This window comes from Salmo salar, chromosome ssa22 (assembly GCF_905237065.1).
Source record: "Salmo salar chromosome ssa22, Ssal_v3.1, whole genome shotgun sequence".
Lineage (NCBI taxonomy): Eukaryota > Metazoa > Chordata > Actinopteri > Salmoniformes > Salmonidae > Salmo > Salmo salar.
The window spans coordinates 30,620,251-30,647,816 of record NC_059463.1 but is presented as its reverse complement, the minus strand read 5'-3'; the positions used below and the strand labels follow the sequence as shown (position 1 = coordinate 30,647,816).

At 42.2% G+C, this 27,566-nt stretch overlaps 1 protein-coding gene across 2 annotated transcripts in view; it reads left to right on the top strand.

The window, feature by feature from the left end:
* Nucleotides 1-5,654: 5,654 nt before the first annotated feature.
* LOC106583192 (sodium-coupled neutral amino acid transporter 3) overlaps nucleotides 5,655-27,566 on the top strand; it is an 85,060-nt gene continuing 63,148 nt past the window's right edge. For both annotated transcript variants that reach the window (XM_014167098.2, XM_014167097.2), the window contains exon 1: nucleotides 5,655-5,908. The gene's annotated coding sequence lies outside the window, so the exon portion shown is untranslated. The remainder of the gene's footprint in view (nucleotides 5,909-27,566) is intronic.

Below are 27,566 nucleotides of genomic sequence, written 5' to 3'. Positions count from 1 at the left end.
AGGCCGGGTCTAAGGAGTTGTTTGGCATAGGAGCTAGTCTAGCTGCTAGCTAGCTGTCTATTAAGCTAGCAGGGTTTTCTTGAGGGCTTGAACCGCGGATTGTCCCGGGCTTGTGGCTGTCTAGACCCTGCTTTTTGTTGTTGTTTTCAATCTTTCCTGCGACCTGCCTGTCTGGAACTGCAACGAGTAACAGCGTAACCTACTGCTGTTACCATGACAAAGAGTACAATTGAGGATAAACATACCTGAATTTGTCCAATAGAAACTCTTGTTTGCAAATGTTGGACTAATGATTACACCATATATCAGGTAGATGCAGGTATTGATTGTGTCACTGTCTGTCACCTGTGCATCTACACTACCAGTCAAATGTTTTAGAACACCTACTCATTCAAGGGGTTTTCTTTACTTTTACTATTTTCTACATTGAAGAATAATAGTGAAGACATTAAAACTATGAAATAACACATATGGATGTAGTAACTAAAAAAGTGTTCCTTCAAATAGACACCCTTTGCCTTGATGACAGCTTTGCACACTCTTGGCATTCTCTCAACCAGCTTCATGAGGTAGTCACCTGGAATGCATTTCAATTAACAGGTGTGCCTTCTTAAAAGTTAATTTGTGGATTTTCTTTCCTTCTTAATGCGTTTGAGCCAATCAGTTGTGTTGTGACAAGGTAGGGGGGTATACAGAAGATAGCCCTATTTGGTAAAAGACCAAGTCTATATTATGGCAAGAACAGCTCAAATAAACAAAGAGAAACGACAGTCCATCATTACATTAAGACATGAAGGTCAGTCAATGTGGAAAGTTTAAAGAACTTTTAAAGTTTCTTCAAGTGCAGTCGCAAAAACCATCAAGCACTATGATGAAACTGGCTCTCATGAGGAAAACCACATGAATGGAAGACCCAGAGTTACCTCTGCTGCAGAGGATAAGTTAAATTGAGTTACCAGCCTCAGAAATTGCAGCCCAAATAAATGCTTCACAGAGTTCAAGTAACAGACACATCTCAACATCAACTGTTCAGAGGAGACTGTGTGAATGGTTGAATTGCTGCAAAGAAACGACTACTAAAGGACACCAATAAGAAGAAGAGACTTTCTTGAGCCAAGAAACACGAGCAATGGACATTAGACTTGTGGAAATTTGTCATTTGGTCTTTGTGAGACATGCTGTGGCTGAACGGATGATCTCCGCATGTATATTTCCCACCGTAAAGCATGGAAGAGGAGGTGTGATGGTGTGGAGGGGCTTTGCTGGTGACACAACGATACGCCATCCCATCTGGTTTGGGCTTAGTGGGACTATCATTTGTTTTTCAACAGGAAAATGACCCAACATACAACCAGGCTGGAGAGTGATGGAGCGCTGCATCAGATGACCTGGCCTCCACAATCCCCCGACCTCAATCCAATTGAGATGGTTTGGGATGAGTTGGACCGCAGAGGGAAGGAAAAGTAGCCAACAAGTGCTCAGCATATGTGGGAACTTCTTCAAGACTGTTGGAAAAGCATTCCAGGTGAAGCTGGTTGAGAGAATGCCAAGCGTGTGCAAAGCTGTCATCAAGGCGAAGGGTGGCTATTTGAACATTTTTTTGGTTACTTACATGATTCCATTTGTGTTATTTGTCTTCACTATTATTCTACAGTCGTGGCCAAAAGTTTTGAGAATTACACAAATATTACATTTCACAAAGTTTGCTGCTTCAGTGTCTTTAGATATTTTTGTCAGATGATACTATGGAATACTGAAGTATAATTACAAGCATTTTATAAGTGTCAAAGGCTTTTATTGATAATTACATGAAGTTGATGCAAAGAGTCAATATTTGCAGTGTTGATCCTTCTTTTTCAAGACCTCTGCAATCCGCCCTGGCATGCTGTCAATCAACTTCTGGGCCACATCCTGACTGATGGCAGCCCATTCTTGCATAATCAATGCTTGGAGTTTGTCAGAATTTGTAGGTTTTTGTTTGTCCACCCGCCTCTTGAGGATTGACCACAAGTTCTCAATGGGATTAAGGTCTGCGGAGTTTCCTGGCCATGGACCCAAAATATCGATGTTTTGTTCCCCGAGCCACTTAGTTATCACTTTTGCCGTATGGCAAGGTGCTCCATCATGCTGGAAAAGGCATTGTTTGTCACCAAATTGTTCCTGGATGGTTGGAAGAAGTTGCTCTCGGAGGATGAGTTGGTACCATTCTTTATTCATGGCTGTGTTCTTAGGCAAAATTGTGAGTGAACCCACTCCCTTGGTTGAGAAGCAACCCCACACATGAATGGTCTCAGGATGCTTTACTGTTGGCATGACACAGGACTGATGGTAGCGCTCACCTTGTCTTCTCCGGACAAGCTTTTTTCCAGATGGCCCAAACAATCGGAAAGGGGATTCAACAGAGAAAATGACTTTACCCCAGTCCTCAGCAGTCCAATCCCTGTACCGTTTGCAGAATATCAGTCTGTGCCTGATGTTTTTCCTGGAGAGAAGGGGCTTCTTTGCTGCCCTTCTTGACACCAGGCCATCCTCCAAAAATCTTTGCCTCACTGTGCGTGCAGATGCACTCACACCTGCCTGCTGCCATTCCTGAGCAAGCTCTGTACTGGTGGTGCCCCGATCCGCAAGTTGAATCAACTTTAGGAGACGGTCCTGGCGCTTGCTGGACTTTCTTGGGCACCCTGAAGCCTCCTTCACAACAATTGAACCGCTCTCCTTGAAGTTCTTGATGATCCTATAAATGGTTGATTTAGGTGCAACCTTACTGGCAGAAATATCCTTGCTTGTGCAGCCCTTTTTGTGCAAAGCAATGATGATGGCACGTGTTTCCTTGCAGGTAACCATGTTTGACAGAGGAAGAACAATGATTCCAAGCACCACCCTCCTTTTGAAGCTTCCAGTCTGTTATTCAAACTCAATCAGCATGACAGAGTGATCTCCAGCCTTGTCCTCGTCAACACTCACACCTGTGTTAACGAGAGAATCATTTGTGTCATTCTCAAAACTTTTGGCCACGACTGTACAATGTAGAAAATAGTAAAAATAAAAACTTAAATGAGCAGGTGTTCTAAAACTTTTGACCAGTAGTGTACGTTGTAAACTTTCATTCATAGGCTAGGTTTAGCAACCTCATGATGGGTATAGGGAAAATGGGTATAGGGCAGCATCATGTTGTGGGGGTGCTTTGCTGCAGAAGGGACTAGGGGCACTTCACAAAATAGATGGCGTCATGGGGAAGGACAATTATGTGGATATATTGAAGCAACATCTCAAGACATCAGTCAGGAAGTTAAAGCTTGGTTGTAAATGGGTCTTCCAAATGGACAATGACACCAAGCATACTTCAAAAGTTGTGGCAAAATGGCTTACGGACAACAAAGTCAAGGTATTGGAGTGGCCATCACAAAGACCCGACCTCACACCTATAGAACATTTGTGGGCAGAACTGAGAAAGCGTGTGCGAGCAAGGAGGCCTACAAACCTGATTCAGTTACACCAGCTCTGTCAGGAGGAATGGGACAAAATTCACCCAACTTATTGTGGGAAGCTTGTGGAAGGCTTCCTGAAGCGTTTGACCCAAGTTAAACAATTTAAAGGAAATGCTACCAAATACTAATTGAGTGTATGTAAACTTCTGACCCACTGTGAATGACATTTCACATTCTTAAAATAAAGTGGTGATCCTAACTGACCTAAGACAGGGAATTTTTACTACGATTAAATGTCATAAATTGTGAAAAACTTTTAAATGTTTTTTTTTTTTTTTTTTTTTTCACCTTTATTTGACCAGGTAGACTAGTTGAGAACAAGTTCTCATTTACAACTGTGACCTGGCCAAGATAAAGCAAAGCAGTTCGACACAAACAACAACACAGTGTTCCACATGGAATAAACAAACATACAGTCCATAATACAATAGAAAAAGTCTATATACAGTGTGTGCAAATGAGGTAGGATAAGGGAGGTAAGGCAATAAATAGGCCATAGTGACAAAATAATTACAATATAGCAAATGTATTTGGCTAAGGTGTATGCAAACTTCCGACTTCAAGTATGACAATTGGGTACTTTTTCCACCACGGGTTTTCACCCACAGGACTGCCGCTGACTGGATGTTTTTTGTTTGTCGCACCATTCTCGGTAAACCCTCGACACTGTCAGGCATGAAAAGCCCAGGAGGCCGGTCGTTTCTGAGATACTGGAACCGGCGTGCCTGGCACCAACGATCATATCATGCTCAAAGTCACTTAGGTCACTCATTTTGCTCAGTCTAACGTTCAATCGAACAGTAACTGAATGCCTCGATGCCTGTCTACCTGCTAAGTATAGCAAGCCACTTGACTTACTGTCTGTAGGTGTTAACAATTTTCGTAAACAGGATGGTGTACCTAATAAACTGTCCGCTGAGTGTATTTCAAGTGTCCAAATGTATACTGTAAATAGACTGCTCTGTAATAAGAGAGAGAACTGTGTCATAGTGTACATCTGCTCTGGTTCTCCAGTGACCTTTGAACTGCACATGGTGCTGCCTACGCCTCCATGGTCCAACAGGTAACAAATCCCCACTGGGCCCCCTAAGAACAGCTGCTGGGCTTCTAGATTCCAGAGAGGAAATGTCCCCTGCACTACTCACTAGGCCTGCAGTGCTCTGACAACTTCAAAGGAGATGGAGTGGCTCATCCATATATAAGACACCACATGAGGGAGAAAAATATCCCAGCTGTAATTCAGATGTAATTCAGATATATAATGAATGTATATCCTCCCTGTGATTATGTATCTATTTGAGCCTCTGTAGAACACTTTCAGCGTGTCACTATCATCATCCTATTCATAAGGCATTGGGGCCCAAAGTGCTGTTTGGAGAGAAACACTGAATCCAAGTAGAATTTAGATATAGCCTCCAGTAGGCCTATGCAGGTAGGGAGCTTCTCATTGTGAACATGAGAAATAGGACACATCAAGCCCTATGGCATCAGTATGCACTCTCATGAATAGCACATAGTCAATGACCCAGAAATGGTGTGTGTGTGTGTGTGTGTGTGTGTGTGTGTGTGTGTGTGTGTGTGTGTGTGTGTGTGTGTGTGTGTGTGTGTGTGTGTGTGTGTGTGTGTGTGTGTGTGTGTGTGTGTAAACAAAAGAGAGTCTTGAGACACACTTCTGCATGGCTTCTCTGTGGCAGCTGCTTCTAGGCAGGTCACTGCAAGTGGTGGCTCATCCCGCCTTGAACAGGAATGGAATGTCCAAAGATGCAGATTTGCATAAGAATAGAACTAAATCACTAAAGAAATGAGAATACATCAAAGAAAACACAGTCTATTGTGTGTGATATGCTCTCTTCCATATTATTGGGTAAATTGTCTATGATCTACGATGCAGTTTAGTAATCATGCATCTACATCTTGATTTAGCCTACATCGGTGAGAAAATAGAAAAACGTATCAAAAAACCAACCAAGTATATCAAATAAACAGGCTTACTAGGCAATGCATATGGATATCATTATTTCTGCATAGTTTATTCAACCTCAAATTAAAGTGCAGAACATAGAAAGTAATGTAGGTTGCTACTGTATGTAGCATGCATGCATGTAATTCTGATGTGCTCTGGGAACCGCACAAGAGAACCAATTGATTGGAGGTTGCATGCAGTAGGCGGACCCTGGACCCACTCGACATCCCACTTTAAAGAGATCAGGAGAATTTTACTCGTGAACACATGACATTTACACAGCATTTGAGAAGGAGCGAACAGGGATCACGATATATATATATATATACTTTTTTTTGCCATTTAACAGGTAACAGAAAGAAGAGAAGCCACCAGATGAAGGAAAAACAGTAAAGAAGCAGGGGCAAGATCCGTGTGGAGATATCCGGAGTTCACAGTGGCACTCTAGTCCTCTCTGGTAAGATTATTATTCACCGTCAATTTTCAGTGGAATGAATGTCTTTTCATATTCAAAGTCGGCTATTCGTCACCTCGTCATTCCCTTTGTGGTCTACTGGATATAGAATAAATATAGCTATCAAACAGTCACAACTATTCATATTATGAACCTGTTATCGAATTGGATTGTCACCAAGAGCCAAATGGTCGCTCCGATTAAAAATAATACTGTGAAACATTTTTGAAAAGTAAGACATATCTTCTCCAATTACTTTTGCCTAGAGTGCTGTTACATTCTTGTTACATTGTTACATTATTGTGGTCTTATATTACTGAAGTAACAGTTCTCAGACAGTGCGCCTGGATCTTGCTATTTCGCCAGGTGATACTGTAACTTGCGCAGCCACGCTGGGTGATAATGCCTTCGTCATCTACAATTTCAAATCCTAGTTCAGAAAAAGACAGCTAGTGATCGTTCATACTTTATTCAGCATTAGTTTATGTTGTACAAATGTCTGTATTCAGCATGTGGCATATTTGCCACATTTCTTCGACACTTCAATAGATGCTGTGGCATTTTTATTACGCTATCCGTATCCCCCTTCTCGTTTACTACTTAAACCTAGCATATACTATAGCTTATTATTGGCAGATATACCGCTATTATCATATAGGCTAGTCCAAGAAAGTTTTAATTTGCCCTTTGCAAATCAGGCCCCTGTAATTGACAACAGCCTACAACAGAAGGCTATAGTGCATTTAGGAACACGTTTTTATATGGTGTTTTGAGTTGTATTATCTATTGTACACCCCCCCCACCCTGTAACTCTGGGTCACTATGCATTAGACAGATGACAAGCATTTCTAGAGACACCTGGGTTGCTGAGAAGCCCCAGAGGGCAGAGCCCCTTCTGAGGGCTATTTGTAGGGAGGGCAGCAGGTGAGACTTCTGTGTTTGCTGGAGCTGACAGCAGGGAGCAGGCGTGAGTTACTGTTCTGTCGGCTTGTCAAGACTGTACTGTTTCTATATTTGAAAAAGCTGGCTCGTCAGTGAGTCATGCCCCTCTAGCCCCCACCCCCACTCCAGAGCACTGGCTTACTGCTGAGCGGACTGGATGCTCCAGCCAGAGCTGTGTGATTTGAACTACAGATTCACACAAGTGTGTGTGTGTGTGTGTGTGTGTGTGTGTGTGTGTGTGTGTGTGTGTGTGTGTGTGTGTGTGTGTGTGTGTGTGTGTGTGCGTGCGTGCGTGTGTGTGTGTTTATGTAGCGTCGTTTTTGATTGAGCACAACTTAGTAGCATATAATATTTATTTTTGGTGTGTAGGCTTATTGGATCAGTGGTTTTATTTTCATCCTTTGAGAGTGACATGTTTGACTGTGAACATTGCTTTTTGCAATTCTGTAACTGTTTGGGCGGCAGGTAGCCTAGCCGTTAGAGCTTTGGGCCAGTAACCAGAAGGTAGCTGGTTCGAATACCCGAGTTTACAATGTGAAAAAACTGTCGGTGCCCTTGAGCAAGGCGCTCAAGGCCCCCCCACAAAACCCTCATTTGCACCCCCCCCCTCAGAGATTGAGAGAGTGTGTCATCCTTTTCCCATTTTGTGACTCGTTATCCATGTGACATAATTCAACTCTGCTGACAAGTGTTTTTCAGTTTTTCTCTCTATTACCTTGTTTGATACACATTTGCAGTATGACTTGAATCACAGTCCAAGTATTGTAATAATTACCTAGTAGTGAGTGGCTGAGTGCCGTAGTATGATACTTGTCTCACAGATGGTTTTCCATGATGTCTCTGAATCTCAACCTTAAGTGCATTTGGTTTGTGCTGTTCATGCAATGGAATCCCACATTATAGCTACTTGTATCATCTTCACTATGGTGGCGTGAGAGTTAATGGCCTGCTAAGTAGGTAGAGGGGTTCACTCTATCCCTATCTTATTGTATCAAAGTATTTTCTACCTTTGTAATGTATCCCCCTCCTGCCTGCATGTAATGCTCTACCTCTGCAGGAATAACAAGTCAACATGAAATGAATTACATTTGGCATTTTTGAACTCATGCAATGCAGGAAGACTGAACTCACCTACAGAGACTTGAGGTCCAGAGACGTAGACTGTGGGAAGACATAAGCCACTGTCTTGTCAAATGTTTTGATGCTGTGATTTGCTGTGTCTCGCTGAAATAATGAAAACATCCACTTCAACAACAAATTAGTTTTATACTCTCAACCCCGCTCGGCGTAATATGATGGTTACCTGCAGCCAGGTCAGAAATGTGTGGTAGAAACTACACTGGCGAGCTTTACGATTGGTGTGGTTATTGCATATGTTATAACATGTTAATAACTTTTGTTTTCCCAAATTGTTAAATCCAGCCACTGCTTACTGTGGGCTCCTGTTCAATTCAACTCAGGGGCTTTTGAAGTGTACCAGAATGATAAGAAACATCTCAGGATACTAACCCATTAAACCTACCAGTATGTCTGATCAGACATTAGAGAAATCCTCAGCTATAAAAACCAAACTCTTTTATAAATTCTGTTTGTACATTGAAGTACTTTGTAAATCCCTAGTCTGGGAGGGAAAACTCCCTGTAATCTCTTTAATTGTCTGAGCTACCAAGACTAGGAAGGTAGTAAAATAAAATATTTTGGGCTGACCAGTTTGAAGCAGGTGGTTAGCTTTTCTCTGGAAATGTGCATGGCATCAGTCCGGGTTTGTAAGAGCATCCACTCAAAGATCTTTGGCCTTATTTGAACAGTTTTAAAAGAGTGTTTGAGACTCTTACTTTCACAGAGTCTTAGAATACCCAGAACACACATTTTTAGATTTGCTAAAGAGAAAATGATGAAAACCTCAAATGAAATGTTTAGTGTGTAATTTGGTGGTGGGCATGCCTCCGGGTCCACCACACAATTCCACAACTTCTATTTCATAAAACTGTTTCATAACCACAGTCTAATAGACCAGGCTAAATCTTGTCTGAGTTTTGGAAATTGAGGCCACTGTATCAGTAAAGCTCATGTGTTTGTATCAAGTTATGTCACTCATCTGTTCAATTTAACATCTGAGGAAGAGCATTGATGTAGGACATCCAGAGTTACACTCTTTAACTCAGCAGTGATCAGGGTGTCTATTAGGCACAGGATGCAGGGCTAGAATTAGAAGTAGGCCAGACTCAGAGACATGCCCTTACCCCTCTGCTATGTCAATGCCCTCATTGTGACATCAGTGAGGAGAGGTAGTAATCTATTTGTTTCAGCTAAGCTAAGAAAAAGTTGGCGTCAGTCCGTGCTTACTGAGGTGTAACCTACAGTGTCACCTGCAATGGAATTTTACGAATGCCCATCCATGTGGCAGTCCTACCATTTGTAAACAGGCAGTTGCAATGGCTTTATTAGTCCTGATTCCTGTGACTAATCAATTTGGCAATTTAAGCTATACATATCAGCTACCCAAGTTTATCAGGAGTTATCCTGAGCCTATTTGCAATGAGAACAGCGGGAAATGCATAAGTATTATTTTTTCCCCGCTATGATCAGCTCAACAAAAATTGACTGATAGAAACTTGAACCACTGATCTTGACAATTTATCCCACGGGGTGAAACTCCGGGACAACAGTTTTGAGTAGCTTGATTGTCCATTCCATACTGTCTATTTTCCTTTGACCTGTCCTGTTTTTAGGATATGGTGTTTGTTAACGTCAGCACATTTTTTATATGATTGCGCGCCATTTAGTTTAGGCTATTTGATCTGAGAAATGTGCTTGTTGTAAAAAGTGTTTGTCTCATTACATGTAAAAAGTGTCTGACTCATTACATGTAAAAAGTGTCTGACTCATTACATGTAAAAAGTGTCTGACTCATTACATGTAAAAAGTGTCTGACTCATTACATGTAAAAAGTGTCTGACTCATTACATGTAAAAAGTGTCTGACTCCTTACATGTAAAAAGTGTCTGTCTCATTACATGTAAAAAGTGTCTGACTCATTACATGTAAAAAGTGTCTGACTCATTACATGTAAAAAGTGTCTGACTCATTACATGTAAAAAGTGTCTGACTCATTACATGTAAAAAGTGTCTGTCTCATTACATGTAAAAAGTGTCTGTCTCATTACATGTAAAAAGTGTCTGACTCATTACATGTAAAAAGTGTCTGACTCATTACATGTAAAAAGTGTCTGACTCATTACATGTAAAAAGTGTCTGACTCATTACATGTAAAAAGTGTCTGTCTCATTACATGTAAAAAGTGTCTGTCTCATTACATGTAAAAAGTGTCTGACTCATTACATGTAAAAAGTGTCTGACTCATTACATGTAAAAAGTGTCTGACTCATTACATGTAAAAAGTGTCTGACTCATTACATGTAAAAAGTGTCTGTCTCATTACATGTAAAAAGTGTCTGTCTCATTACATGTAAAAAGTGTCTGACTCATTACATGTAAAAAGTGTCTGACTCATTACATGTAAAAAGTGTCTGACTCATTATCTCCAGGAAAAACCACATACTCTTTCTACCATAGGCTATATCTGCCACATAGCATAGAGGTTAAGAGCACTGGGCCAGTAACTGAAAGATTGCTGGTTTGAATCCCTGATCTGACTATGTGAAAAATCTGTTGATGTGCCCTTGAGCAAGGCACTTAACCCCAATTGTCTTGTAAGTCACTCTGGATACGAGTGTCTACTAAAATGTAAATTTATGTTACATGATTTTGTGATGAAACGTTGGTGGAGCACCACAGCGATGCGTCTCTCCAACAGCACCCTGGAGAGGCGTGCTGGGAATGGACAAGCAAAATATTTTGCTCCCCTGCCTTTGACAAAGTGGCCACTTCTTATCACAGGGCGACAACAACTCTCACCTAAAAAGCCCATATGCCACTCATTGAGATAAATTGCAATTGTTTTTGGGCAGAATTATGTGAGGTTTATTTACACACACTGTATATACACACCATATACACATTCACTCATACACACTACATTGACACTCCCACACAAAACCCACACACATTCACATACACTACAAACGCACACAACACACACATGCATACTGACACAACACAAACACACATACATACACATTACACACACACACTTATACACTCATCATTTTACTCTTAGTATGATATATCTTGATGCCTAGTCACTTTACCCTGCTTTCATGTACATACTGTATCTACCTCATATACCTTGTACCTCTGCACATTGATCTGGTACTAAACTCAGCAAAAAAATAAACGTCCTCACTGTTAACTGCGTTTATTTTCAGCAAACTTAACATGTGTAAATATTTGTATGAACATAAGATTCAACAATTGAGACATAAACTGAACCAGTTCCACAGACATGAGACTAACAGAAATTGAATAATGTGTCCCTGAACAAAGGGGGGGGGGTCAAAAGTATCTGGTGTGGCCACCAGCTGCATTAAGTACTGCAGTGCATCTCCTCCTCATGGACTGCACCAGATTTGCCAGTTCTTGCTGTGAGATGATACCTCACTCTTCCACCAAGGCACCTGCAAGTTCCCAGACATTTCTCGGGGGAATGGCCCTAGCCATCACCCTCCGATCCAACAGGTCTCAGACGTGCTCAATGGGATTGAGATCCGGGCTCTTCGCTGGCCATGGCAGAATACTGACATTCCTGTCTTGCAGGAAATCACGCACAGAATGAGCAGTATGGCTGGTGGCATTGTCATGCTGGAGTGTCATGTCAGGATGAGCCTGCAGGAAGGGTACCACATGAGGGAGGAGGATGTCTTCCCTGTAACGCACAGCGTTGAGATAGCCTGCAATGACAACAAGCTCAGTCCGATGATGCTGTGACACACTGCCCCAGACCATGACGGACCCTTCACCTCCAAATCGATCCCGCTCCAGAGTACAGGCCTCGGTGTAACGCTCATTCCTTCGATGATAAACGCGAATCTGACCATCACCCCTGGTGAGACAAAACCGCAACTTGTCAGTGAAGAGCACTTTTTTCCAGTCCTGTCTGGTCCTGCGACGGTGGGTTTTTGCCCATAGGTAACGTTGTTGCTGGTGATGTCTGGTGAGGACCTGCCTTACAACAGGCCTACAAGTCCTCAGTCCAGCTTCTCTCAGCCTATTGCGGACAGTCTGAGCACTGATGGAGGGATTGTATGTTCCTGGTGTAACTCGGGCAGTTGTTGTTGCCATCCTGTACCTGTCCCGCAGGTGTGATGTTCGGATGTACCTATCCTGTGCAGGTGTTGTTACACGTGGTCTGCCACTGCGAGGATGATCAGCTGTTCGTCCTGTCTCCCTGTAGCGCTGTCTTAGGCGTCTTACAGTACGGACATTGCAATTTGTTGCCCTGGCCACATCTGCAGTCCTCATGCCTCCTTGCAGCATGCCTAAGGCACGTTCACGCAGATGAGCAGGGACCTTGAGTCAGAAGAAAGGCCTCTTTAGTGTCCTAAGCTTTCATAACTGTGACCTTAATTGCCTACCATCTGTAAGCTGTTAGTGTCTTAACGACCGTTCCACAGGTGCATGTTCATTAATTGTTTATGGTTCATTGAAGAAGCATGGGAAACAGTGTTTAAACCCTTTACAATGAAGATCTGTGAAGTTATTTGGATTTTTACGAATTATCTTTGAAAGACAGGGTCTTGAAAAAGAGACATTTAGCTCCATTCTTGTGTATTTTATTTTATTTCTCTTGTGTTACTATTTTATTTATATTATATTTTTAAAGCTTTTCACATGTGAGTTCCAAATACCTCTAACGGTTTCCCCAATGTGAGTTTTTTTTATGCGTGTTACGCAACAGGACAGTTAACCCGCGCTGCCCTCAAACCAAGACACGCTGCCTGCTAATTATCTATAGGCTATGTTTCAGCTTGTACATTTCAAATTATTTTTGAACAAGTTTTATTTTCTGACAGCAGTTTGAATTGAGGAGTGTTGCGCCTCCTCATTAATTCACATAAGAAGTAGCCCATTTCACTATTGCGGACAATTTATGTTTGAGATCTTTACTGAGCTGGGCAAACTTCTCTCTTCATCGAGAGCCCAAGCACTTCCCCAATGTTTCCCCACATCCAGTATGAAGACATTGCGCATCTCCAGTCAGAACAGACCTTGCACAAACTTTTGCACCCTGGCACATTTTCTGGCTGGTGGCCGTATTGCCTTCATTGTTGTTTTCCTTACAAATAATAACTTTGGACATGTGTGCTTTCCTATCAAAGTAAGTACCTTATTTTCTGTATATCGTGTTGTTGTTTCTACTGTAGCATACCGTATGTATGTATGTTTTATTCATGTTTTCAAGTACTGGTGACAAGTCATGCATTCCGATTCCTGCACGGATTGTAATGGACACATATTATGTGTGTAAAATACATTTTTGAAGGTTGTACTGATTATGATGAGCTAATGCTGAGTTATTTTCCAGCTATGTGTGGCGCCATGTTTGTTGACATCGTACAATGCATTCTGGTTGTCGCGTAAGCGTCTATCAGACCAAAGATGTTATAACAAGGGATAGTTCACTCGACTGACTTATGGTGCTTTCAAGACAGCTGGGAACTTGAAAGAATACGAGGTCAAATCATGATGTCAGTGATCTTCAGGTCGGAAGGTCAGAGCTCTAGAAAGAGGCCCGAGTTTCCGAGTTGGAATTCCGAGATTGATGACCGTTCTAAAGATTTTCCCCATTTGGAGCTCGTTTTTTCACAGTTCCCAGTTGTTTTGAACGCGGTATCATATCGTAACTATGGTACCTCAGGGTTGCCAGCTCAGGCCCCCTTTCCAGAGGTTTATTTTTATTCAGTGTGTAAACTTGTCCTGTGTTTGCCCCCCATTTATTGATAAATCCCCCATCATAGTAATATTTCCTGCATTATATCCCCCCAAGCTATCTTCCACTGATTTCTACCACCCATGGACAAAAAACCCCCACCACAAATTAAATGAAACCCCCGAAAATGGTGTCATCCCTGTTTAGCTTTCCGCGCTATGGTTAGGCTAGGCAGTAGGCTTGTATTTGGGGTGATGATCTGTGAGGTGATAACATTTAATTTGCTTTGTGATTTGTCAAAAACGGTAAACGACTTGTCAAGTCATGTGCTCCAGTTCTTGTATGCACTGTGTACAAGTACATCGAAGATTTGTAAAATGCTGAAAAGTGGCCAAACTAAATTCATATTTTTCAGGCAATGGGCTTTGACTTTGAATTTGTTTATTTGCGTCTTGTAGTGAATGGCATTCTGGGATTAGGGAGTTTTCACTTTTCAAACATAAACAAAAATGTAGCTGCTGTTAGCTTAGCTGACATGCATTTCTTTTCTAAACAATATTACATTTCTCCGGTGTGCTCACCAGAGTTGTGGTACATTCTAAACAAGTCTAGCTGTTAGGTCACTAACTTATGTTTTGTTTTTTTGTCAGCGCCACCTGTTATTGAGACTGGTTTATGGGATGAGTTTGGCTGTGGATGTGCGCCGTGTGATGTTTGGATGATGTAGTTCGCATTTGTCCTTTACAGTAAAAGGTGAAATTGAGGAATAAAGTTGTGAATACCTTTATTTCCCAGCAGTACAAAACATTGTTTAGGTGCTTTTCAGACAACAATGCTGTTTAGACACATTTGTTGCACCATATGTTCTGTTGCTACTGTTCCAATCACATATTTGTGATGGTACGCTGCAGGGACCAGTCAACAAATATGTGATTGTATGCGTCAAAGGGGTAAACTGTGCATCGTTGGGGGCTCGTAAGCAAGCATTTCACAGTAAAGTCTACACCAGTTGTATTCGGCGCATGTGACAAATAACATTTGGTTTTATGTGTTGTTGAAGGTGCGTCTTCATCAGTTTAGCAAGGAAAATGCCGCCCTCATCAATCTGTTGCCATAGTGGCTGCCTAATTGTCACGTCCTGACCCTAGTAAGATGTAATTTTCTATAGTAGAGTAGGGCAGGGCGTGACAGGGGGTGTTTTGGGTTGTTCTATGTTTTCTATTTCTATGTTTAAGTTCTAGTTTTTCTATTTCTATGTTGGGATTGTTTGGGGTTGATCTCTAATTGGAGGCAGCTGATCCTCATTGCCTCTGATTAGAGATCATATTTAAGTAGGGGTTTTTCCTCTTCCTGTTTGTGGGTTATTATCTTTTGAGTAGTGTGTTGTCCTCTCTGTGTCACGGTTTGTGGTTTCAAGTATTTAAGTGTTTTGCATTCAGTTTCATGTTTAATAAATATGTGGAACTACGAACACGCTGCATTTTGGTCCAATCCTTCAAACAGCCGTGACACTAATCCTGCCTAATGGGTAATTTGTGACTGAGACTTGTGTGCTTCAAACAATGTACATTTGTTGATTGCTAGGCATACAAATAATATTATTTATTGATACATTTGAAACAAGGTCTAGTTGTGGCCGCAACCGGACTAGATTGTGAACAACTCTTGACGGAATGCATTGCTTGACTGACGTGAGGTAGATAAGCACAATATGTTTTGGTTCTACAAAACAGTAATGAATTCATTGCATTCAGTCTTGTACCATGTGATCAATTACCAGTTCTAAACAGGTATTTTTCTTCTCTGTGCTGTTGTTGCTGACTGCAGCATGATCTGTTTTACATTCTGAATGCATCACTCTGTCCTCACTCCGCAGAGCCAGAGCCCTACATTTCTGTTTCTAAAGCCCCGTTTCCATTGGCACTTTGAAGTCAACCCGGGTAGGGCTGTCCTTGGTGGGCTAGCTCGAATTGCATTTCCACTGCCTCCAAAAATGAAAAATGATTTCATGTTGCTAGAGAGCCAATATGTGACTGTGCAGCTGCCTATGCTAATGTTGCTAGCTAGCTAGCAAGATGTTGAATAATTTAATTCACCCTCACTATGCTGTAACTAACGTTAGCCCATGTATTTAGAGCCATGTATTTAGCTTGCTAACGTTAGCTAGCTAAATGTTTAGTGTCGTCGGCAGCTACCATAACAGGCTAGCTAGTTTAATTCTTGCCTTGCTTGCCATGGCATTGGCTATTGGCTAGCTAGCTAATCAAGAAAACCAGACAACAGGTTTGATATGATGTAGATAGCTAGCTCAATACAACCTGGCAGCTAAAATTCCTGCTAGCTCATGTTAGCTAGCTAGCTTGTTTCAACTAATTTGCTAGCTAATGTTAGGTAGCTAGCATTCGAGGACTGACTGTTCTCATAAAAGTTTTTTGAGAAGTGCAAAAAAGAATGAATGATCCAGCTATCGTGTAATTTCTGTCATGACAGACTACTGCAGTACTGCTTGTTAATGTTGCGACAGTTCGTTTCTGGTAACAGAACAAAATAGTCAGCACATAGTAACTTCTGATTTAGCTGTACTTTAATTAATGCAAACACGTGCGTGGTATATGTGTGTTTCGTATATATACGGTCTCGCTGTTTTACCTCGCAGGGCAAAACAGAGAAGAGGGCGACACATCCTATTGTTCTCTCTTTTATACTGACAGATATTTCCCGCTCAATGCTGGCCTGTCCGAGGGAGGAGAAGCGTGGTTTAAACTTGCTCCTCCTGTCGTCGGCGTGTAGGCTGATCCCAGCGTCGTGACGCACTTCCTGTTGCCGGTTGTAGTTCTTCTTGTCTTCAACAGTTGATTTACTCGTAGTTTATGTACTTAGCATAGCTTCCCCAGTATATTATAAAGGTTATGCATACAAATAGCCAGTTCAACCCTAACATGCTTGTCCATGTGCTAACAGCAACAAACCCAGACGAGCTAGCTAAATGTGGTGTCAGCATCCATCAATGATCAGCTGGTGGTTGCATCACCAGCCCAAATTCTAATCGAGCTGGCACCAGTTGTGAAACTGGGCTGCGCTGGCCCAGGTTTCCCTCGACCCAGCTCAAATTTGAAAATTCCATTCGAAGCCAGCTCGAATTTGGTCTTAATTTGGCCCTAATTTTAAGTGCCAGTGGAAACAGGGCTTAAATAGAAAGGTCTGAGCTGAGCCAGAGCTTTTTTTGGGGTTCTAATTTAGGGCTATGGCACACATCTCACAGTTCTTAGAATGGAGGCCTAGTACTTATCTCAGCTGTTTTGTGAACTATGCTTTTGAAAGAATTGAACATAAAGCCCTTGTGCTCACAAGTCCCATGACAGTGGAGTTAGCCCAGCTCTAGACCCACCTGGTACCATGGCATGTGATGAAGCTGGGTCCACTCCGCTGAACCATGGTGGAGGCCCCTCGCTGAATTTCCAGCTGGATGGTTGCCCCTGTGATAATCTCTCTCCTCATCCAAGTGCTAGAGTAGGGGCGGCAGGTAGCCTAGTGGTTAGGGCATTGGCCAGTAACTGAAAGGTTGCTAGTTCTAATCCCCAAGCTGACAAGGTAAACATCTGTTGTTCTGCCCCTGAACAAGGCAGTTAATCCACTGTTCCTAGGCTGTCATTGTAAATAAGAATTTGTTCTTAACTGACTTGCCCAGTTAAATAAAGGTTAAAAATAAATAAATAGAGAGGAGGGAGGGGAGAGAAGAGCAGGTGGGGGAACCAGGAGAGTTTGCTCCTTTGTTTGGGGTCACATGACTGATATAAGGATAAACTGGCACTGAGTGGTACAGGAGGAACCTCAGCCATACATACAGGCTACAAGCCCATGTGCCATTTTCACAGCTGACATAAGCATACCATCTAGCCATAAGGAGGTTTCCTCATGGGTCCATGCCTGCTACTGCTTTGTCAATGCTCTCATTTATGCCAAGCAACCTGCCCAGTGCCACAAACAAGCTGACTCGTGCTATGGATGGATGGAGCCACAGTGTAAACTATACAGCCGGCTGGCCCTGTGAACATATAGGAAAGTACTTCTGACGTTGGTACAGTCTTACCTGTTTGGTGAAGACAGATCAATTTCTTGAGGAAATGTGAGCTACAGTACATTTTCTGTGTCGTAACCCTAACCCTAAATGTACTTATGTACATATGTACTTGTGTTTGTTTTAAAGTAGTGTTTTTTGTGTTTTTTTTTTTTACACTTGACCTGAATCCTTCCTTCCTACTCTAACATAATATACAAGCGAAATGGAGCTGTTGTACTGTATGAAGGAACAGACATTCCACTAAACCGTTAGAACTCGAGTTAAAACACTGTTCATGTACTTCAGGCAAGTTCTTTCCTTAAATGTTCCATGTGAAGATTGTGACAGCTTGCCACAGCATAGTTTATTTTACTAAACATCTGACAGAATGATGTATAGCAGCTAGTAATGCTCAGCATCTTCAATCTGTCCTTCCACATAATTCTCAGAGCGATCTCCAACTTAGCGCACACTCAAGAACCAGTGGGATATTTGATCAATCATATCATTGTTCCACATTATAGCTAGCCTCTTATCTGTTCAGCAGTCATACAATCTATTGAGAAATGATTTTAGACTCCAGGTGTCATGAAAAAAAACATATAGTAGATAACAATTATCAACCAGACATTTCCAGTGGAAACATTTCCATGGAAACCTTTTCTGGTGGAAACCTTTTCAGCCATACAATGTGTCTTGTTCCAATACAACGAAGTGAAGGAAAGGAGGCAGTCGTCTACCCTATGAAGCCACAATTCTTGTTCTCACTCTGCCAATGTTAATCCTGATATTAGTATTTACAAACACCTATATCTGACCAATACACCTGAGCCAGGTCCCTCTCACTTGTTTTACATCATCTGTTCAGTCATTCCACTGTATTGTGGAAACACTGCTCATATGTTAAGCCATCTTCTTCTGGTCTGCTACCAGTGACCTACACTGCCATCTGCCAATATTACCTGACCTCTCAACTGTTGTCCTTTGGTCTGTGTTTACACTGTCAACCAAATGAGTTTTGCTCTGATATACTGTATCCTCCCACTGGGTCTCTATCCTTCTACATGTATCATTAGTCTCGTACCTGTACTCAATGGGGCGAATCCTATCTTCCACTTAGGTTGAATTTTCACTGAGTGTTGGTGTCAATGGGAGACTAAGTGAACATTTTTATTTAAAAGTGGAAGTTAGGATTTCCCCCTATGTTTCTTACCAGTGTTCTCTACCTGTGTTCTACATGCTGACCCTCATACCTGTGTCCTCCATTTCCTGGTTGATTATTCGATCTAGCTGTGCTGTGGTGTTGTTACCAGTGTGATGTAGCATTCTACAGTGTCACTTCCTCCCTGTAGGGTGTAAAGTGTGAGAATGTGAGCTAGCGTGAGGATGTGATGCGGGCTGCTCTATAAATAAATCACATTTCCAGTCACCCAGCTGCAGCTCCTTCTTCACGCAGCCAGCCAGCCAGCCAGCCAGCCAGCCGTAGGACACTGGAACCACACAGCTCAGCTCTACTCCCTTCCAAACACCTCCACGCTGCATTAGAGTTCATCCACAGATACACACCCACTCAAACACACACAAACACACACCGCCGACACCCTGAGTCCACAGGCCGCATACACACACGCACATACACAGGGGCGTCACGGATCCAAAGAATCTGAGGGAGCACAAAGTACGTGAGGATAGCCGGCAGATGGTCTGGATGGGGGCTAGGCCTAGAAGATGGACAATTTTGCATTTTTCAAACACCTGAAACAGCTATTTCCTGTAATCTAGAGCCATAATAATTATGTTTAATTCTATGTCAAAAATATGTATATTTTTCTGCATATCCAAGCATACCTATTGAGCTACCTGCATCTCTGATAAAATCTGGGTAAAAGATTGAAAGGAATTTGAGTCTTATTCAGTACATTTCGTAATTGCTTAGTTTTCTAAAGTCTACTGACCTTGCAAGCAGGTATGTCAGCTAAGATGCAATTCATGGCTATTTCAGCCACACCCATTGCTGACAGGTGTGTAAAATCGGAAACACAGCCATGCAATATCCATAGATTAAATTTGGCAGTAGAATGGCCTTACTTAAGAGCTCCGTGAAATTCAACGTGGCAGGATACCATTTTTCCAACAAGTCAGTTCATCAAATTTTTGCCCTGCTTGAGCTGCCCCGGTCAACTGTAAGTGCTGCTATTTTGAAGTGGAAACGTCTAGGAGCAACAACGGCTCAGACGTGAATTGGTATGCCACACAAGCTCACAGAACGGGACAGCTGAGTGCTGAAGCGCATAGCGTGTAAAAAACACCTGTCTTCGGTTGCAACACTCATTACCAAGTTCCAAACTGCCTCTGGAAGCAACTTCATCACAGGAACTGTTCGTCAGGAGCTCATGAAATGGGTTTCCATGGCCAAGCAGCCGCATACAAGCCTGAGATCACCATGCACAATGCTGAGCGTCAGCTGGAGTGGTGTAAAGATCACCGCCATTGGACTCTGGAGCAGTGGAAACACGTTCCTGCCCGAATGCACAGTGCCAACTGTACATTTTGGTGGAGGAAGAATAATGGTCTGGGGCTGTTTTTCATGGTTTGGGCTAGGCCCCTTAGTTAGGGTTAGTGAAGGGAACTCTTGATGCAACAGTATACATTGACATTCTAAACGATTCTGTGCTTCCAACTTTGTGCCAAATGTTTGGGGAAGGCACTATCCTATTTCAGCATGGCAATGCTCCCATGCACAAAGCGAGGTCCATACAGAAATGGTTTGTCGAGATCGGTGTGGAAGAACTTGACTGGCCTGCACAGAGCCCTGACCTCAACCCCATCAAAAACCTTTGGGATGAATTGGAATGCCGACTGCGAGCCAAGCGTAATCGCACAACATCAGTGTCCAACCTCACTAATGCTCTTGTGGCTGAATGGAAGCAAGTCCCTGCAGCAATGTTCCAACATCTAGTGGAAAGCCTTCCCTTAAGAGTGGAGGCTGTTCTAACAGCAAAGGGGGGACCAACTCCATATTAATTCCCATGATTTTGGAATGAGATGTTCGACGAGCAGCTGTCCACATACCTTTGGCCATGTAGTGTAGTTAGACAAGCTGGCTACTGTAAGTAACTTAATTGATAGCCTGAAATGGCTTCTTGGTAGCTAGTTATAAGGTTGACAGATTGGGAACCCATATGGGCTAGCTAAAGCCAACTTCATAAAATTGGTAGGTGTGTAGTAGTATTAGAGACAAACAACAAATTTGAGGGGGCACGTGCCCCTGTGTCCCCTATGAGCATGACACCTCTGCACACACACACACACACACACACACACACACACACACACACACACACACACACACACACACACACACACACACACACACACACACACACACAGGTTGACAAAACATATGGTTGTAGTTGGCCTCACTGACATTAGGGATTTTTATGCCATTGAAATCCATGTCTCCTGATAAAAGAAAAGAACATGAAATAATTTTCAGGATGGAAAAACGCTTTCAGTATACTTTTGAACAACTAAAACCAGAAAAGATAATAAAAAGATAATGGACCTATACATTTTATACATTTTTTATAATATAATATTTGAGAACTAACTTCCACCAAAATAAAAGCTAGACAGTCAGGGAGAATTGAAAATTCCAAAAACAATGAAATTAGCAACATTCTCTCAGCTGCATGGCAAAATGTGTACAATTGCAGGAAATTAGCTTTAAAACGGCAACATTTTCTCTCAGCTCCATGGAGAAATGTGTAGAATTGCAAGTTCTCAACACCACCAAGAAAGGGCCTCTAAAATTCTGCCACACCAACCTGGCGACCACACCCACTACCACGTCCACCACCTAAACCCTTTTTGATCCAGAAATAATCCTGGACACTGGAGCAGAATCAAACCCCCAGCCAACCACCCAATACAGGAATACAGGACACTTAAATATGTTTTAGCATACCACGTGGATGTTATGCCTTTTCCAGATCTTTTGTGTGCCTGTTAGAAGGCTGTTTTCCAGATAAGGGCCTGATTCCAAGCTATTGCTGTGGTTGCAATACTGTGTATCTCCCACTCTCTTCATCACAATGTTTATATTCCAGCCTTCATTTCTATGAGTAATGTGTGATGTATCAGATTAACAGAAAAAAGAGGGAGTATTCAATATATACTAGTGAGAGAGAGCGAGAGAGAGAGAGAGAGAGAGAGAGAGAGAGAGAGCGATGAGGAACATCTCAGACTGACAAAGCTCTTGAGTTCCCAGTTAATCTCCAATTCACACTGGGAGTCAGAGGCATGTAATAGCACTAGCAGTAGCCACAGGGCACAGGTCTGTGATGTGAAAGGGTCAGAGGGCATCTGTCACAGCATCAGAAGTGTCTTACTCTGAGGCTCTGTGTCCTGAGAGTGTCTCAGCAACCTCACCTGCCATTCAATGTATTGGTCTGTGACTGACTGGGACTACTCTTTGAAACAAAACAATCAAGGCACATAGACATAGAGTGGAGCCGAAGGGTCCCATGTGTAGATTGATTCAGTTGGTTAAGCACTTAATTTAGCAGTCCAGTCACAAGAGCATGGTAATACTGCTGAAATAAGGCCAAGTAGTAGGCTGAAAGGAAAGCTGATGATTCCAGCTGGTGCCAGCGTATCCCCCTCGCACATAAGTATTTGTGGAATTAAATGAATATAGCAATGTGGATGAGTGTGAAGCACACCCTTGTCTGATTGCTGTGTGTGTAGAACGAGAATAAACAGATGGCTGTTCGGCCCATCCACAATGTCTACCAGCATGTTTCATAACTGTTTACCAGGCAGGGTTATTCCAGGAGTCCTGTACATCCATCCATCCACCCAACCATCCATCCATTCACACGTGCTGTTGCTGCAGCTCAACAGGCCTCTGTGTGTGACATGGAGGGGCTATTCTATTTTTAGCAGCATAGTGTGTTTGTGTGACAAGCATGGGAAGTTAAATCCTGATTTCCCGTCTGAGTGAGAGTGGCTCTGGTCTAATCATGTCATCCTAGGGACAGACAGAGACAGGCTGTCAGAAGCCCCTAGACTCTCCTCTCCACTGTTTCCTGTTAAACATGGCCGGCCACACAGGGAGAGACGTCTATTAGCAGCTCATAAGAGACATTTTGTGGAAAAGTGTAACCACTTAATCTGTTGTAAATCTCTCCACACTGAACATTCAGCCCGCTAGAGAGTGATAAGATGTTTTCTAGTCAGACATGTTGTCACTCAGGGCCCAGGGGATTTCAATTTGACAGGTAGCTAGACGTAAAAAATGAAATACCTTAGTGGCACAATATGAGATTTTATTTTTCGGCAAACATGTGGCTGGAGAAAATAACCACTTTCAAATTCATAGACAGGGCTATGGATGCAAGGACTGACCATCCATGAGATTCAAATAATACTGTAGTTTTAACCATGCTTTGAAGCTGTACGGTGTTTGTTTGCAATTACATTGTTTACAAACAATTAAGTAAAACAAGCTCCTATTTTGGGCTCTGATGGGGTTAGACAGTTGAACTAAACTCATGAGGCATTTATAAGGTATACTCTTCAGGAATTAATGGGTATATGTGACCCCCACCTCTTTTCGGTCTTATGTTCTAAAATTAGATTTAAAAAATATATATATAAATACAGTTGAAGTCGGAAGTTTACATACACCTTAGCTAAATACATTTAAACTCAGTTTTTCACAATTCCAAACATTTAATCCTAGTAAAAATTCCTGTCTTAGGTCAGTTAGAATCACCACTTTATTTTAAGAATGTGAAATATCAGAATAATAGTAGAGAGAATGATTTATTTCAGCTTTTATTTCTTTCATCACATTTACAGTGGGTCAGAAGTTTACATACACTCAATTAGTATTTGGTAGCATTGCCTTTAAATTGTTTAACTTGGGTCAAATGTTTTGGGTAGCCTTCCACAAGCTTCCCACAATATGTTGGGTGAATTTTGTCCCGTTCCTCCTGGCAGAGCTGGTGTAACTGAGTCAGGTTTGTAGGCCTCCTTGCTCGCACACACTTTTTCAGTTTAGCCCACAAATGTTCTTTAGGATTGAGGTCTTTGTAATGGTCGCTCCAATACCTTGACTTTGTCCTTATGCCATTTTGCCACAACTTTGGAAGTATGGTTGGGGTCATTGTCCATTTGGAAGACCCATTTGCGACCAAGCTTTAACTTCCTGACTGATGTCTTGAGATGTTGCTTCAATATATCCACATAATTGTCCCTCCTCATGATGCCATCTATTTTGTGAAGTGCACCAGTCCCTCCTGCAGAAAAACACCCCCACAACATGATGCTGCACCCCCTGTGCTTCACGGTTGGGATGGTGTTCTTCGGCTTGCAAGCCTCCCCTTTTTTCCTCTAAACATAACGATGGTCATTATGGCCAAACAGTTTCGTCAGACCAGAGGACATTTCTCCAAAAAGTACAATCTTTGTCCCCATGTGCAGTTGCAAACCGTAGTCTGGCTTTTTTATGGCAGTTTTGGAGCAGTGGCTTCTTCCTTACTGAGCTGCCTTTCAGGTTATGTCAATATAGGACTCGTTTTACTGTGGATATAGATACTTTTCTACCCGTTTTCTCCAGCATCTTCACAAGGTCCTTTGCTGTTGTTCTGGGATTGATTTGCACTTTTCGCACCAAAGTATGTTCATCTTTAGGAGAAAGAACGCGTCTCCTTCCTGAGCGGTGTGACGGCTGCGTGGTCCCATGGTGTTTATACTTGCGTACTATTGTTTGTACTGATGAACGTAATACCTTCAGGCATTTGGAAATTGCTCCCAAGGATGAACCAGACTTGTGGAAGTCTACAATTTTTTTTCTGAGGTCTTGGCTGATTTATTTTTATTTTCCCATGCTGTCAAGCAAAGAGGCACTGAGTTTGAAGGTAGGCCTTGAAATACATCCACAGGTACACCTCCAATTGACTCAAATGATGTTAATTAGCCTATCAAAAGCTTTTAAAGCCATGACATCATTTTCTGGAATTTTCCAAGCTGTTTAAAGGCACAGTCAACTTAGTGTATGTAAACTTCTGACCCACTGGAATTGTGGTACAGTGAATTATAAGTGAAATAATCTGTCTGGAAACAATTGTTGGACCAATTACTTGTGTCATGCACAAAGTAGATGGCCTAACCGACTGCCAAAACTATAGATTGTGAACAAGAAATGTGTGGAGTGGTGTAACGGCTGTCGTAGTGAATGGACCAAGGCGCAGCGGGTTGAGTGCTCATCTTTAACTTTTATTGAACACTAAACAAAAACAAGAACCCAAACGACAGCTAGACAGTTTTGCAGGCTACACACACAGCAATGCAAAATCAACTTCCCACAAAAGACAGGTGGAAAAAGGGCTACCTAAGTATGGCTCCCAATCAGTGACAACGAAGTACAGCTGTCCCTGATTGAGAGCCATACCAGGCCAAAACAAAGAAATACAACACATAGATAGGGAACATAGAATGAACATAGAACATACATCAAAACCCCAAACACACAAAACAAACACACCCCTGCCACGTCCTGACCAAACTACAATACCAAAATGACCCCTTTACTGGTCAGGACATGACAAGTGGTTGAAAAACAAGTTTTAATGACTCCAACCTAAGTGTATGTAAACTTCCGACTTCAACTGTGTCTATCAACACTTGACTCAATAATGTTTTGTCTACCATCATTCACTAACCATCATTCACTTCCGGAAGTTTACTCGAAAGATGAGTGAACCATCCCTTCACCTAATTTTGTTATAACATCTTTGGTCTGAGAGATGTTTATGTGACACCCAGAATGCATTGTATAATGTCAATAAACATATGGCGCCACACATAGCTGGCAAATAGCTTAGCATTAACTCATCATCATAATCAGTACAATCTTCAAAAAAGTATTTTACACACATCATATTTGTCCATTAAAATCTATGCAGGAATCGGAATGAATGATTTGTCACCTGCACTTGAAAACATGTGAATAAAACAGTAAATACAATATGCTCCATACATACCTATGGTATACTACAGTAGAAACGACCACACGATATCCAGAAAATAAGGCACTTACTTTGATAGGAATGCACACATGTCCAAAGTTATTATTTGTAAGGAAAACAACAATGAAGGCAATGCGGGCGCCAGCCGGAAAATGTGCCGGGGGAAAATTTTCTCCAAGGCCTGTTCTGACTGGAGATGCACAAATCCCTGCTTATTTGATCTGGGGAAACACTGGGGAAGTGCTTGGGCTCTCATTGAAGAGAGAAGTTTGTCTGGCTCAGTTAAGCGTCAAACATAAATTGTCCGCAACAATTGTCCACACACTTCTTATGTGAATTCATGAGGAGGCGGAACACACCTCAATTCAAACTGTTGTCAGAAAATAAAAGTTGTTCGAAAATAATTTGAAATTTACAAGTTGAAACATAGCCTATAGATAATTAGCAGGCAGCGTGTCTTGATTTGAGGTACTGTCCTGTTGCGTAACAATCACATTTTGGAACAGTGACATGACGCGCATAAAAAAAACGTTAGAGATATTTGGAACTCACGAGTGAAAAGGTTAAGCAGTTAATCAAAATACGCACACACACAAATACAATACAGTGCTATAATTGATAGGTTGTAAGGAAAAAATAAATGCAAACGTCTGTAGCCACATGGGTTAGAAAAAGTGGGGCATTTGCGCTTTTATTTTCTCCCTGCCTGCAGCTAGCTACTGTAACTTCATTGATAGCCTGAAATGGCTTCTTGGTAGCTAGTTATAAGGTTGGGAGATTGGGAACCTTTCTGGGCTAGTTAAAGCCAACGTCATACAATTAGTAGGTGTATAGTAGTATTAGAGAGAAATAATACACAAATAAATGAAATTTGAGGGGGCACAGGGGCACGTGCCCCCTCAAATTTGTTTTATTTGTGTATTGTGTATATATGGGCATGACACCTCCACACACACACGCGCACACACACACGCGCACACGCACGCACGCACGCACACACACACACACGGCAGTGAAAGTAATCAGTGTTGGTAAATGTGCTATGTGGGTCAGGGCCAGCTGTAAACATGTCTTTCCCTTGTACACCCCCCTCCTGGGATGACGTCTCTTAGCCGTGCATCCTACGTCAGAGCAGCATAAGCCCAGCAGCACAGACGCTGGTCGGAGGGTGACAAATTGAGGAGGTTTTTGGGGATCAGGGCTCTGCAGGGCATGGATAAACAGCAAGTCTGACAGATCACACAGGGAATGAGGACATTGATTTTCTCCCAAACTGAAGCGTAACAATGTGACATTTTCTCTTGCATAATTCTGCCCCTAGTGCCCCTAACCCCCACCCTTACCGAACAAGCTCCTTTCCCCTGGGGACACTGCCTTCTGTCTACACAAAACAGAGACCCAACCCAACAAATACACACATAAAACCCTGAGAGAACAGAACACAGTAGCGGTTTATAAAACCACTGCATCCACAACATCCACTGGCTTAGGGAGTAATATAGGGATGATTGCCAAACGACTGCTTCTCTCTCACTCTGTCAGCCTTTCCATGTGTATAATAATGCTGCATGCAGAGCCGGAGCAAATAAACCTATCTATTAAGAGTTATTTATAGATGGAAAGACCTTTAAAATAACAGCATGCAGAATTTAATTACACGCTCTCGGTGTAATTACCTGACGCCACATGTACACCTCCCTAAAGGTGGTGAGTAAGCCTGCATGACATTCTCCCAAGAATCCAATTCCTGTCAAACTGCTCTCACACACTTTTAGGAGGCTAATCTGGGAAAGT